This window comes from Ruditapes philippinarum, unplaced genomic scaffold, assembly GCF_026571515.1.
Source record: "Ruditapes philippinarum isolate M1 unplaced genomic scaffold, ASM2657151v2 ctg5283_1_1_1_1, whole genome shotgun sequence".
Classification (NCBI taxonomy): Eukaryota; Metazoa; Mollusca; class Bivalvia; order Venerida; family Veneridae; genus Ruditapes; species Ruditapes philippinarum.
This window is the reverse complement of record NW_026857513.1, coordinates 1-12,092: the sequence shown is the minus strand read 5'-3', so window position 1 is coordinate 12,092 and position 12,092 is coordinate 1.

Sequence of the window (12,092 nt, the reverse complement as noted above, 5' to 3'; positions counted from 1 at the left end):
TAAAAAGTATGGTATAATGGCCAACGTATTATGTTTTTTTAAATATTTCTTTGATAAATATTTAATGTAATTTTCAGTTGAAAAATATCGAATAAAAGTACATCCGCGCAGTCTGATCAGGATCTATGCTGTTCGCTGTTTCTATACTTGTAATAGAGTTGGTAAGCGAACAGCATGGATCCTGATCAGACTGCGCAGGCTGGTCTGGATCCATGCTGGTCGCAAACCCACTATGTTGGTTTTGTCGGGACGCGGCTCATATCAATATTACTCTAAAATTCGACTGCTGAAAAGTACAGAACATTTCGAATAGTTCAATTAACGGTGTAATCGAGAGGTTCATGCAATATAGAGGTATTTCTGTAAAAAATTATACAATGATTTTTTTTACTTTGAGAATTGATGCGTTAATCTTTAAGCATTAAAAACCTTTCGGGGGATACAAATGAGAGTAAAAACATTAAATTTGAAAGATTCAATAATTGCTTTAAGTACCATATATATTCCCTTGAATGATGCATACTTATACTTTTTAAGTATTTTTTTGTGTTTATTTTTTGTTTATTGTTTGAGGTTAATAATTGTTGTCAAATCTAAATGCCGGACAAGTAATTGAATGATTTCTTGCCGCATGTGTTTGACAAGCCGTTGTTCCCTTGCATTAGATATTTTACAACAATCACATTGCGTTGGACTTCTTTAGTCAAGGAACGGATTTGATAGTGTGTCTATAAGCTTTTACCTTCCAACACATCAAACTGAAAGTGAATTATGCATATTATCGTTGTTTTAACGTACATTAATGTAAAAGCAAACAATTCATAACATGTCGTAAGGTTATTTGCAATATTTGTGAATATAAAAAGTATCAATATAAACACTATAACATATGAAGGCAATATCGCAAATATTGTGAATGACCGAATTTTTCTATTATAACGGTTTATACACATATATCAACACAGACACCTTTCGCCGAAAGGTCCCAAAAAATTTTTAATCCTTTTTTTTGGGAAATTTTTCAAATCGACCTTGGCTTATAAAAAGGATTATAAGGGGATTTTTTCATGGTGACATTTAAAAGTTAGAAAATTTTTTGGGGGTTGACAAACAAACCCTTTAACCATGCCCCCTTTTTTAGGTGGTTTCTTATCACGAAAAAAAAGGGTTTTTTATTAGACAATATCTACGCATAATTTAAAAACCCTGTTAAAATACAATTTCAACAGTGCATCAAAATAATAATTCATTTATTTTATGAGGAAAACAAGGGAGTTAAAATTGCTTATAATTAAATACGTGTATATATTGTGTTGAAAATTTTTTAGGAAAATTTTTTGCACGGGAAAAAAAATTTTGGTGGGATTGGGGATTTTTTAAAATTTAAAATTATTTGCAACTATGTGTAGAGTAAAGGATTTTTAATAACTAATGTTTTAGACAAATTTTGTGTTTGAAAGTCGGTATGTATTAAGTTTTTTACCATATTTCAAAATAAGTGTTTTTGATTGTTTGTATTTTACGCCGATTTAACAACATCTTGTGGTAAAATCTCGGGCGTCGATCCACCTTAATGGGTTTCCTTGTTAACTAACTAAAAATACAAAATTTTCAGCAAGTTACCGACAACTTACACTGCGAAACAGATATGGGTATACGGAAATGTAAGGAATTCTGTATATCATTAATATACGGGTAGGAATACGTGAAACTTGAAAAACGGAGATGTACGGGACCGTATATTATGTCAGTCTGTATATGATTTGATGACTTGATATACGAAGTCCGTATTTTACTGATATACAGAAAGAAATTAAACTTTATGTCTACAATTTTAAGAAGACAAACCATTCAGTTAGATCAATAAGCTTAGAAATACTTTGATATATATGATAATAATAATAATAAAGAACATTGAAGAACAATCGAAGTTGTAGGGTACGGAGTATATTTGTTTAGTCTCTCTTTAGTTGAATATGACATTTTTTAAAAGATATATTAAGAAATTATTATAATTTTAATATAACACATTTAATGGTCATATTTGTTTAATATTTGATACACGATTTGATAAATATACGTTCGCTAAAAGCATTTTGAAATATGATAGTCTTTTCAACGCCCGTGTAAAAGCATTTTGAATTAAATAAACAAAATATAGTCTATGGGGAGTTGCATTTTAAGCGTTTGAAATGTTTACATTAAAAATAGATTGAAATAATAGATCGTGCAAAATGCTTACAATCACCCTTAAATATAGGCAACACACTTTGTTGGTTGCGTTTGACCTCGCAACAACACAGTACATGTACATGTATATGTCATATGACGACTTTCAAACTTTACCTGTGACGGAAGACGTCAGGTGCCCTTCCGTGGCTAATTTCAGGCTCGGACGGGGCACCTGAGTAGAACCGATGGTCCTTGAGGCAGCAATTAATAATTCACTGGCGGCGCATTAAGTATCAACTTATTATGTGATCGTATATTATTTTGTGTTAAGGTATAGAATGTAAAAGAAATTAATAAAGGAAAATTAATTAAAATATCTGCTTCCATTAAACATGTTAGATAACCCACTATTTAAAACGTGTTTGTAACTTTTAATTTATTAAAGGTAGATTTGGTCGATCTAATTCTCAAAATGTATTATGATTGCATTTTATTAAGTAATGAAAATGATTATAAATAATGATATAAATAATTCTACTTAAATTGAACCTTATAAGTGTCATAAACGAGCGACAATGACTTCTGAAGTATTTTATCGCAAAGAGGTTTTCATAAATGAAAGGCAATCACCATACTTTTATCAACGCAGGTAGGACTATTTTGGCAAATTTTGACCTCTTTATGCAAATTTACCTTGGTTGTAAGTGTCGCTTGCAATGTTTTAATTACCTTCTTTTTTCATTTTACAATGTTTTACTTTAAAAAACATTACCAAAAGTATTCTATAAATAGTTTTTTTTAAACTTTTTATCAGTTTGCACAGAAACATTCAAGATATGTTTTGATAAACATAGGTTTTCTTGTAATTAATGCTTCGAATTATCAACTCATTGAAAGTTTACATGTTTTTAAGTTGAGTTGATTGATGATATATGTGAAATTGTTTTTTTAATTTATTAGATAACAAATTACAAATCATACTGCCTATAATTACATTTCCAATTAAACATTAAAAATTCAATTAACTTGTTAATGACTGATTGATATTCGTCTTCTTTGGCAAATGTAGTCTAGCGTTGAAATAAAACATATATTTTCAAAACATAAGTAACTGTAACAGTTGTAGCTCAAATATTCAATTTGAACTTAAAAGCAGTTATAGTTAAAAAGTAGTATACATGTATTGATTATATACGAACGACTTTTTAAAAGGTCAAATTTAAAGAGAATAAAATATTATCATACCAATATGCCAAAGTTTGCTTTACATTTTTCCCACGAGAAAATCCTAATTTAAAATTGATTGGAAAATAATTGATAAAAAGTCAATAAAGAAAATAAATTTTAAAGTAATGATAAACGTTAGTTTGAATTGCTATAAACAACTCGCTGCATCATTTCTCTTTGTACTTGCCATTTCAATTTGAAATTACTGTAGGAATGTGCATTATCTTTTCATCTTTATACATTGCAAATTGAAATGGAAGAAATCGTTGTCTGTGTTTCATATTAACTATTAATCGATGTTTGATTTTACTGTTGTACAAATATGAAATATAAAATGAATGTCGTAATGAAATTCAATAAAATGATATTGTAAAATGAGGTTATTATACATTGTCGAGTGCAATAACTAATTCTATTTGACGAGTACATAACCGTCAAAAGTATATTGGACGATACGCTAGCCGAGTTTGATATATGTTTTGCAGCTGAATACGAGTCCAATAGAATCAGTGCTTCTTTTCAACCATATTTAATGAACCTTTTCGACTCTTGAAATGAAATTAAAGCGAAACTATAGGGTGTGTGATATAGATTTGATATACAAATGAAAACCTGCTTAATTTTACAATATTGGATCAGAAAATGATTTCTGTTGGAACATCACGTTGTGCAAATGCAAAAAGTGCATAGTTATATTCTATAATGTGTCAGAAAATATTAGGTTTTAATACATTGTTGAGTACAATACCGAGTTCTATTTAATAAAAACACGTTGTCAAACCTTTACCGGATGTGACGCTAACCGATAAAGAATATGTTTTTGCAGTAGTTACCGAGCCCAATTTAATCAGTATTGTTCTCTCAACAAAGTACATTTACCTCAATATTTCACACTACCATTTTTGACATTTAGACGCCATTATGTCAATTAGTGTACAATAAGGAATTAATATCACTTTTTTGGACCCATATTATCTAAATTGTGTTGGTGCGCCGTAAAAACGAAACAAACGTCCAACAAATCCTGCAGAACATATGTGAATACAATCTGATCGATATAATTTTAATTACAAACCAAAATAGAATCAAATATACAGCTGTTTCATAAACACAAGATCTTGATTAAAACGTGCAGATAACGTGCAGAAACAAACTCGGTTAAAACTCCTAGAACCTACATGAGTATAGCATGCAAAAATGTAACATGACAATATTGTATTATTTGATTTGCTACACATTGAATGAAGGTTTAACCAAATGGTATGTTTGAACACTTTTAGAGGTAACAATAAAAACCAAGTAAAAGAGCACTATAGTCATGAACAATGTATGATTGTACAAATATTTAAAGTTTAGTTTACTTAGTAAAAAAATTAAGTTATGTTTCGTACCTTAGTAGGCTCCTTGCCAAATGGTCGATGACCCTGTATTGCTGTTTTATTTTTGTTCAGGTGCATTCATTTTATGCCACTCTTCCTTCTTGATCTTTGTTTACATATATAAAATGTTATGTTTTTCAATTGGGCATAATAATTCTTGACACAAGAAAAATAAATGATATTTATAAAAAATAAACTTATGTTTCATTTTGTAACTTAACATTTGCTTTGGATAATAAACGCTGTTGCTCTTTCAAGAGTGACATATATGTCTCGAAATCTTTAAATGATTTCACATGGATACAAACCCATTTCCAATCCAAAAACCTTGATGCATAAACGGCTAGTAAATGACCAACCGAAATATATTAGCCTATTAAAATATCCTTTCCTTCGTACGAACCTGAAGGTTGAAAATGATTTAATCCGATACAAAACTGTTCAAAATTCTTACCAAATGTTTTCTAACACAACAGAAAGAGGTGGACAATGTATTTTTTTCTGCTTTAAACATTTTCGTTATGATCTTGTTTACTCGCATGATTTACAGCATTAATGAAAAGACTTATCATTTCTCCACTATTAATTTAAAGCGGCCTTCAGCTTTTCTGAAGATTAAATAATATTATGTTATTTTTAGATATATAATTTCATGTTATAGTCAAACCAAACGAATTAAGGTTGTAAAGGATATTTGCCAACAATGAAATATATAAACAATACGGAAACCATGATACCTCAAATTAACGTTCCGCTCTCTATATTGAAATTACTAAGCGGACGATCCGTTTCTCGATCTTTTATTTTTAGAAACGAACGTCGCTGACGGTTATAAATAGCTCTCGAGACGCTTTTTTGAAGAAGGCTTAACAGTGATTTAATACAAGTTTCAAAAATAAAATCACTGAAATATTTAGTATGTTGAAACAACACAGACTGTTTTTTCCAACATAAAATAAAAGCTGAAGGCCGCTTTAAACACAAGTATTTGGCACGTGCGCTAAAAATTGTGACAGATGGAGTTATCATTGAATTGCAATCAACTAACTCTTTGTTAAACAGGATATAAACATATACTTTCTAGATTGCATTGGAAGCATTTATATTCTGCTGGCGAACAATGTCATTGTCGGATATATGATATCATAAACATAGAAGATACAACAAAATTAACGATATTGTTTGACATAGGAAATAGTTTGACGTATTGATAAGTAAGTGATTGTTTTATATTCCCCTTAACAATATAACAAAATATAATGTATGCTTAACATAAAATTATGCATGTATAAGCGTAGCAAATAGGAATTCGCTTAATGTTGAACATACCGTTTCTTGAAACGTTACAACTTGACATCCTTATACTTCTATCAGTTTTACCACTTGATTATTTTCTTATGTTATTTATTGAAAGTAGGTGAAGATTTTTAAAGATTGAGTTAAAGGGGCTTACAGTGTATTATTCAATATCTATGAATTCTTAACTCCTGTTCTTTAAAAACTGTATAGAACAATGTTGTAAAAGTTGAATTGTGATCGATAGTCCTCACAGCTAACAAAAATCGTCACAATTTAGTCGTAAAACACACTATAATGATATGCTTTATGGAATAGTATGGTATAATTGCCGATGTTTTATAGTTTATTTCTTAAAAAATATTATACGAAACTCATCATCTTGTCGTTGTAATACACACAAACGATATGCTTTTTTATAAAAAGTATGTTATTATGGCCAACGTATTTATCTTGTTTTAAAATATTTCTTAATAAATATTTAATGTTATATTCAGTTGAAAAATACCGAATAAAAGTACATCCGCGCAGTCTGATCAGGATCCATGCTGTTCGCTGTCAGTTTCTCCACTTGTAATAGAGTTGGTAAGCGAACAGCATGGATCCTGATCAGACTGCGCGGATGCGCAGGCTGGTCTGCGTTCCATGCTGGTCGCAAACCCACTATGTTGGTTTTGTCGGGACGCGGCTCATATCAATATTACTCTAAAATTCGACAGCTGAAAAGTGCAGATCATTTCGAATAGTTCAATTAACGGTATAATCGAGAGGTTCAGGCAATATAGAAAACTCATACAATGTTCTTTTTTTACTTTGAGAATTCATGCGCTAATCTTTAAGCATTAAACTCTATCGGGGGAAAAAAATGAGAGTAAAACCATTAAATTTTAAAGATTTAATAATTGCTTTAAGTATCATATATATTCCCTTGAATGATACATAATTATACTTTAAAGTAATTTTTTATTTTTATTTTTTGTTTATTGTTGTAGTTAAAAATTGTTGTCAAATCTAAACGCCGGACAAGTAATTTGATGATTTCTGGCCGCATATGTTTGGCAAGCCGTTGCTCCCTTGCATTAGATACTTTACATTCATCACATTGCATTATACTTCTTTAGTCAAGGAATGTCTTTGATAGTGTGTCTATAAGCTTTTACCTTCCAGCACATCAACCTGAAAGTGAATATCGGTTTTAAACAATTCATAACATGTCTTTAGGTTATTTGCAATATTTGTGAAATATAAAAAGTATCAATATAAAACACTATAACATATGAAGACAATATCGCAGATATTGTGCATGACCGAATTTTTCTATCATTACGGTTTATACGTTTATACACATATATTAACACATACACCTTTTCGAATAAGTAAAGATGATGCAAAACTATCACTTTGTTAGAATCCAAATCGACCTGAGCATTACAAAAACATGGGGTTTAAGGGATTTTTCTTTTGGTGACATTTAACGGAATTTTAAATGAGGGTGACCACACTAACATTTTTTTAACCATGTACACTCTTTATAGTAATGCTTTGTCCATCATCAAGTCATAAGGTTGTTAGGGGCGTGGATGGTAATTGTACTTAACAGTACCGTCCATGAACAGGCTCAATCAAACCGCCTGCAACATTTTCACTTTCTTTAGGGATCCTTATTTTCTCTATCTTTGTAATAGTTGGAACACATCTAGGCTATAAGTTAAAACACTGTTAAGGAATATAATTTCAACAGCTGCATTCACAATAATAATTCATTAATTTTATAATGAAAGCAAGGTAGTTAAAACTATGTTTATATAATTATATATATATGTATATGTATACAGCCGTAAAACTGTGTTGACTTATTCAGAAATAATATTTGCTACAAGTACAATAATTATACATATTGAATAAAGTGTAGGTATTATAAATGAACGGTGTATATAATGGAAATTAACGTGAACATTCATTTGAAACTATTGTGTTTTAGTAAAGTAAGTTGTTACAATATGTTGTTGTGTTTTCTGTGCAAATTTCGTGATTGAAAGTCGGTATGTACATGTATTAGGTTTCTTACTTATTTCATTAAAAGTGTTTTTGTTCGTTTGTTTGATGTTTTTCACTCCGATTTTCAAACTTTTTGTGGTATAATCCCAGGTGTTGATCAACCTAAGCGGGGTTTCTTGTGAACTAACAGTAAATTACAAAATTGCCATGTACCTAACAAAACATGATAAAAGGACCATTAAGTATAATATGTTACTTTCCTACATAATGTATAAACTACCACTCTCCTGCGCATATTATTATTATAATTATAATTATTATTATTATTATTATTATTATTAATATTATTATTATTATTTATTATTATTATTATTATTTGCTATTTTAAATGTTAAAAATCAAATGAGTCTGAATAATGCAAAGGAATGAAAAATAGCACTATAGAAAAAAATTACCCAAGCGGCATAATTTGCAAATGTTGAAGGACCGGTGTGACTTTGACTGTTCATGGCCGGCTAGCAACGGCTAACGCAATCTTATATATACATGACAATTGTGAAATTAAATTCAAAATGATCATTTATGTAAGTGTCAAAGAATTAAAAGCTTTCGTTTACAATTAATACTTTAGATAAATTTCTGATCTCTTTTGTCAAATAGCACTGCAATTACGTGTATCTTAAAATGATAAATGATGCGCTTCCCCCCTTAAGGTTTTCCACAAATTGTTTTTAGACACACCACAGAGAAAGCAAGTGTAAAAGCAACAACATTTACTTATTATTATCACGAATGATTTTGGACTTATTTGAAAGCAGTAATAAATCAAGCGTCAAAAATGTTTGGAAATTAATTTCAGATATATTGAGAAAGGGAGAGAGAAAATGCGTAGAGAGTATCGACGGCCAAATTGTTTAAACTAAAGAAATACATTATGCCCCATACTTTGTACATTATGCTCCATACCTTATACATTATGCCACATATTGTTTCTCCGGTCACAGGGATCACTGATTTCTCGTTACATTAAAAACAAGTTATTATATATACACACCAGTTTAACCGCGTGAATAGCTGATTAATCAAATAAGCGGTTTCACTTTCCGTAAAAGATACTGATTATTTCCCCGAAACATTCCATTTTTGTTTTAATAACTATCAAATGATACTTTAAATTGCATTTTATCCGATTGAAATTTATGAAGACTTTAAAAAAGGTATGGAAAGTGTAATTCTAGACCGTCTAGCCTAATGGATTTTATTATCAAGCATTTATATTAATATGTACAATACGAATTGGACGATAAGACTTAATTTTGTAATTATGCACATTTTCAGTTAGTCAAGCAGATGTGTGAATTGTAAATCGATTTTGGCTAAAATGTTTTTTTTGCTGATAATGTTATTCAATATTGTTGCGTACATTACTTTTTGCGACGGACGCACCCTCAGGCGCGTTCAGAGCTAAGTCATCTACACATGGGATTTCGTCGGCTACAATCGCGCAAAGTGTCCTAAACCGATTAACAGCCCAAGAAATGGTACATGAATTTTATCCTTCAAAACTCCCATACTTTGTCGGGATATCTTAAAATCTTCCTTATTTAGCCTTTTCAATTTCAAATTAAGTTATCCAAGTTAAAAGATGAACGTATATTATTGATAAAAACGTTGTAGTCCCGTAGTATTATTGCGCAATATGCAAATTACTGCCGAAACGATTTACCGCTGTCGAAAAAGTAGGACAGCAAATTATACTACAACAAAGTTGTAAGCTCTGAGTTCCAAGACATTATTAGTAGGAAATAAATATTTCTACATTATACAAAACATTATTATTAACAAATCAAAAGTTTTTCGTGACTCTCGGATAACTCGCGCATTAAAAAAAGAAGAACTATTTTCGTGACTCATACCGCGGGTTTAGCTGAATATTCAGCAGTTATTGATAAATTAGATACAGTACAATGGTAAGTATAAATATCTATTTTTGAAAATGCATATAAGAAGCGAGTTTTTCAACACTTTACCACCATCTAGTCTTTCATGGTAAGGAAGTAATAATATAAGTTCTACTTCCGATTCTTGTGGTTTGTTTACATATTTTTCTAGGTCACGATATTCTAAAAATAGATTCTGTTTCACCTGTGCTGATGTTTGGACAGGCGATTATGGAGTACACATTATTCATATAATAAACCAGCGGATTACATGCAATACTTTTAGAAATTCTATACAATTGTAAGAAGCAAACAAGTTGAAAATGGAATTCAGTGTGAAATTGAAAAGGACAACTAAACACTGTAGTGCTTAAGTGACATTTAAATTAAAATAAAAACGATGTGCTCTGGCCTCTACATCTTTACCTTGTAAATAAAAAATAAAAACAATACACTATTAATTGCTGATGATTTTAACTAAATATTTTTTTAATGAGACATATCCAAGAGAAATAAAAATACAAATAACTTATATTTTATTGTCTATATGCCCACTATGATATAACACGAAGCAATTCTAAATAGCATTCTCAAATGTATAATGTATTATGCTTGAAGTTTATTTGCATGGTTTTATCTTAGAAATATCTCGTTGACAGTATTTTTTTCTATTTACATATCATTTCTTGGAATAAATCGATAAGGACACTGATTTACAAGTTTGACCAGAGTTTTAAGGCATACATTTCATTCTGTATTTAAGTGCTTGAAAGTAGAAAATCTGAATTATATCAGTTTGGGACACAAAATATATTGCTCTACAAATCTCGAACTTGTATGGAACAAATTTTCTTTGTTATATATTTTGTGTTTTGTTTTTGTTTTGTTTTTTTCTAAAAAAGCCTTAATGTCTCTCCTGTTGCATGTCCGTCGCATTCAGTGCTGCAGCACTTTGATTTCCATTATAGGAGTACACAGATGGCAAAACTACATTGGACAAGACGCAAGTCGACTGTGATATAGCGGTATTTCAAATTTGTACGATTTAATATGATCTTTTCGACTCTCAAAAATGAAAAAAATGAGGCTAGATGGAGTATAATAACATTTTGATTAAGATATTTTGGACTCTAAAAATGAAAACGTGAAAGGAAATATTTTGCAGAAGCAAGTCTATGGTTTTAATATATTTTGTATAACGATTTTAAATAAAATAAAGAAAACTAGTGAAAACCTCGCGGTGAGCTGTATCCGTTAATTGACAACGTAAGCAGTTATTTTGGGTTCATATACAGTATGAGCACCCATCTTGAAAAATTTAAATGAAAAAAGTTATAATCAAGGGCGACAAATCTTATGATCTCATTTCGATTGCTTATTGTTACCAATACAATGCAACGTTATACATGATTTCGTTTCTAAAGGTCGGTATACAATACAAGACATAAATATTTATATATTCTTTAAAACTCGATATGGTCGTAAGATACATAATACTTGTTTCTCGACCTAGTGAAGAAATATAAATGTTACGTTATTTAATATGCATGACAAATACAGACAAATGAATATTATTATCTGATAGGTCGAATAAGTTTAAGTTATGTTGTGGAAAATGATTTGTATGGTTAAAACCCGGAAGTAGTGTGATCCCAACAACAAGTTAATATTAAATCACATGGTGTAACCGGTGTAAGTGATGACAGCAATCTAAAACTATCCGGTTATATTTCTTTTTGGTGTAAATACTATTTAAACAATTAAATATCAGCATTAGCTATTTGTGACTACTAAATATATGTAACTTAAGTTGTGTTCCTATTAATATATGTATAAGAAATAAATACTATTTAACTTCGCTATTTCACGGTGTTTTTGGTGTTTCCTTTTCCAGACTTTTTATTAACAAAATAAGTTAAGACATAATTATTTGTCATTAAATTTTACAAGGATTGTATATGCTATAAATAAAAACATCTGAAGTTAATGAGTACTCAGGTAAAAAATATAAAATAAATAGATATGAGTAAAAGTGTCTTTATTTTAACGAGCAAAACAATTGCATTATGAAATAAATTTT